Source organism: Pinus tabuliformis, chromosome 8 (assembly GCF_031772625.1).
Source record: "Pinus tabuliformis cultivar Carrire ecotype Pingquan chromosome 8, CPIR1, whole genome shotgun sequence".
NCBI lineage: Eukaryota > Viridiplantae > Streptophyta > Pinopsida > Pinales > Pinaceae > Pinus > Pinus tabuliformis.
Window position 1 is genome coordinate 1,062,642,078 of NC_142294.1, and position 4,079 is coordinate 1,062,646,156.

Here is a 4,079-nt window from a genome sequence, read left to right on the forward strand (position 1 = left end):
TTAGATTTATGATTAATGAAATATAGATAGTCAGGGTTTTGAGTAGTAAGATTTCGCTAGAGAAATTATTGTGATATGAGCCATTGATTATCTTTCTCTTATTGACTATTGTTTCCGATCTATTGATTTCCGTTGTTGAAGAAGTAGAATATATTTTTGTCTTGTGTTTTAGTACATTACATGAGCTGTGAATCTACAGGAAAATCTACATGGTATCAGAGATGAAGACAGTATTGTTACGCAGTAATTTGTCACTGTCTCCCTGTCAGTCTCCCTACTGTATCATGAATTCAAAATAACCATGCTCATGCTCTCTAAACTGGCCAAATTCCCCACTTTGCCAAAGTTTATTTCATCAGCGCGACTGTTATTAAAGTAACTGCGCTGACTGGCGGGTGATAGTGCAACTGATGCGCTGCCAGCGCGGAAGCACACAGGTTTTCCGCGCTGATCGAATTTCATAAGCCAGCGCATCCTATGATTGTATTAAGTCGCGCTGACACAGCCTGCTCCGTTATTAAGATGCGACGTCAGCGCGCCAGTCCAGTTATGCACCCGCGCTGATCTTGTTTGGGCGAGTTTGTTCTAACAGCCAGCCTTCCAGATGACTCCAGACCTGGTTGTTGGCCTTGTGAATGTCGCCCTACCTTCTATGGCATGTCTGTTCGTCATTTGAGCCACCTTCCTTGGAGATAAGCTCATCCTCCCACCATTCATGGAGACTTCTTCTCCTATTTAAACCTCCACCATTGCCATGAGCAGTTAGTTTTGGATAGTGTGGAATTCATAGTGCTTAGAGTGCTGCTGCTAGTAGGTAGTTGGTGTGACAAGTGTGGATTTGCTAGAGGAAGCTTAAGGAAGGTTGTGAGTATGGCTTGTGTGAGAGAGAGTTTTTGTCTTGTGAGAATCTACCTCCAAGGGTGAATGCTTAAGAGACTTGCTGGCTGGACCCTCTAGAGAAGGACTCAGCGTCAGAACTTTGGTTGTACCTTTCTCTGTTATTGATTAATAATAGATGACTACTGTTATGGTTCCATTCTCATTTGTCTTTGTAATGGTTAATGTGAATTACATCCTTTCTGACTGATGTATAATTGCATTTATTAGATTTCACGCTTGTGTTTGTGTTTCTCTTCGTGTGTGCAGGTATCTATCTACGGGGATCGTGGAAGATCGTGACCAGCCAAAGCGAAGGAGCGAGAACGACATCTCTTCATCAAACAATAGCATTGGAATCCAAGTAGGTGTTCATTGCCTATCTTTTATTTGCAATTAGGAACTTGCACAGTAGCATTGATTGATTGTTGCTAGACCCATTCTGGGCTAGTAGGGATCGCCTCTATCCGTAGAGGGGATTTACCTCTCCAACAATTTGGCGACTCCGCTGGGGAGCTGGCCTTTGTCTCTTTTTGTTCATTCTTGTTTTGAGTTTGATTGTTACTCTCTTTTCAAAAATTGGGGATTAGTTCTCTGCTTTTAGACTTCCTGGTTCAGTCTGGGAGGTGTCTTAATTGTTTAAAGAGTTCTTGCCTTGGTTTGGGAGTTTTTGGCTTGATTTTGCCTGTTTTTTAGCCTCAGCGCGGTTTATATCAAAACAGTCGTGCTGACAGCGCATAGCTGTCTCTTTGACTTCGTGGTCATTGCGCTTTTACGTAAAATAGTCGCGACGGTTCTGAAATCGAACCAGCGCGCTTAAGTCGTGTACTTCCGCGCTGACATCGCTTTGTTGCTACGCGTGACTTCTGGTCAGCGCATTGTTGCTGAGTGTTACCCGCGCTGATACTGTAGAATTGAATTTGTTTCAATTTTGCCTCCTGAGCCTGTTGGTTTGACTGTCCCCTACTCTTTCTACCTGGTTTATGACTTGATTTTTATTATTTGAATTGTGAAGCACTTGCTTGCAAAGTCTTGTCGGACGAATCTTGTTTTGTGTCCTGTGACTGTTACACTAAAAAATGTCACCATGACTATTTGCAGTTAGTATGGCTCCATCCACTGTCATACTATCCTCCTTGGCAAGTCTCATGCCTCTGCTCTCCATGTCAAACTTCAAGAAAGAGAGAAAAGTCATTTAAAGTCAATTATCTCTGGTACGCAGTTTCTCTTAGCCTTACCTGCGGGTACGCAACCCAAGTTCACAATACCTGCGTACTTGTATACTCTGTATGTAAAGGGGTGGGTGCGTACTCCTGTAAAGGTCAAAAGGCGCAAGTTTCACTCCAAAAAAGTTACTTGTGGTCATTTCTAGAGTCTTCTAGAAGCCTGTTTGATGTGTATGAAGCGCCTCTAGATGGTTCATGTATCCCTTCCAAAGAGGGGCTTATCCCATTGATGGTGGACCTGAATAACTTCCTCTAGAGCACTATAAATACAGGCATTGTGCCAAAGGGAGGAGAGGTTGAAAGCTGAACATTCCTAAGGGTAGATGCTGCTGGAATTAGGACTTCCTTGTCGAAGCTTGCGAGGAGAGATTACCATCTTTACTTGTTTCCATTGGGAGGTCGGTGAGCTGATCAGAGTAAGGGAGAACTCTTGTGGACCCTGGGAGGAGCTTGCACAACACCAAGGCTCAGGTTGTAATGGTTCCTTTTGTTACCTTTTAATACAAATTAGTCCATTCTTCTCAACAATTTGTTATTAATGAGTTGTTTCATATACTCCTTGGTCTATATGTTAAATATGTTTTATTTTATGTGATATTCAGGTGCTATTTAATCGTTTGATTGTTGGTGAATGCAGGTTTCGAAGGGAAGGAGGAGCTCATCTGGATCAACGAAGCTGGACTACTGCAACAACGTTGGATTACAGGTAGGATCTAAACACTTGATTTCTCATACTGTAAAAGCATATTTAGGGAAGGATTGCTCTTATTTGTCTTGTTTGTCATTAGAAAGTCTTAGGCTTTCTAGGAAGGTCGGTTGTGTCCGCACTAACGAATCTTTCCGCGTGACAAAATGGCGACCATACTGGGGACTCCATGAATGTGTTTGAGTTCTTTTTGATTTGATATTTTGGTCTGAGAAAAATTGCTTGTTTTCTGATTTTTGGTTGTCTAGCTGTGTATTTGGGTGGGTTAGCTTAGAGTCAATTTAGTTTTTTATTTTTCTTAGCTTTGCCAGCAGTATGCAGTCTCTGGGTTTGACACAGTGCGTATTTCTACGCATTGCGTCTTTTGTGCACAGTGCGTACCCGTGCCTGTGTGAACAGATGACCTGCGTACCCCTGTCAATTTTGAGAAAAATACAATTTTTGCTTTTTGCTCTTTAGATTTTGTTTTCAATTTGTTTTTACTGCCCAGATCCATCAGTTTACTGTCAAATATCTTCACCTGAACTTGTCCCGTTAGTGTCGAGGGTTTTGGTGGAATTCATAGGGATTTTGCCTTAGGGTTTGGTTTTTAACTGGTCTTGTAGTGACTTTGGCGTTAGAGGTTGTCAAACTTTGGATCTCCCTGGTTTTGTTCAGTCCTCTTAGGAGTCGGGCCTGTCATAGAAGTCACCCTAGTGAGAGATCTACCTTTGTGTCTTCTCTTTGCGAATCTCGAAAAGTTTGTTTGTTAAAGCCTTGAATTCCATTCTTGAGAAAAAAGAACAAAAAGATTTCGATTTTGTTTTTTGGTTAGTTTATGATTCTGCATGAACTGATCCTTAGTTGCATTTTGACTAAGTAAAACATCCGGGAATCATCCTTGTAAGATTTTGTCCTCATTATTTTTTGCTTTTAGGTAAATTTCCTTTTGAGTGAATTTGATTTGATTGTCTTAGATTTGTTAAATTCGATTTGATAAAATAGTTTTACATGCTTTATTAATATAGAAAAAACACAAAAATTCTTTTGGAAAAAGTTTGCTTTGGTAGCATTTGTAGACTTTTGGGAGAAAAAGGAAATTTCGTAGAGTAATTAGTGGTCATGAGTTGTGTGTTTTGAAAAGATAAAGAGAATTGTTTCTTTGATTGTCTTTACTAAGAAAGTTGTTTTCTATAAAATTTGCATTTTCCAACTCTCTTAGTTAGGAGATTCATTGAAAAAGAAAAGTAGTGTAAATCATCTTAGGTGCATCTTTGTAGTGGTTGCGAGTC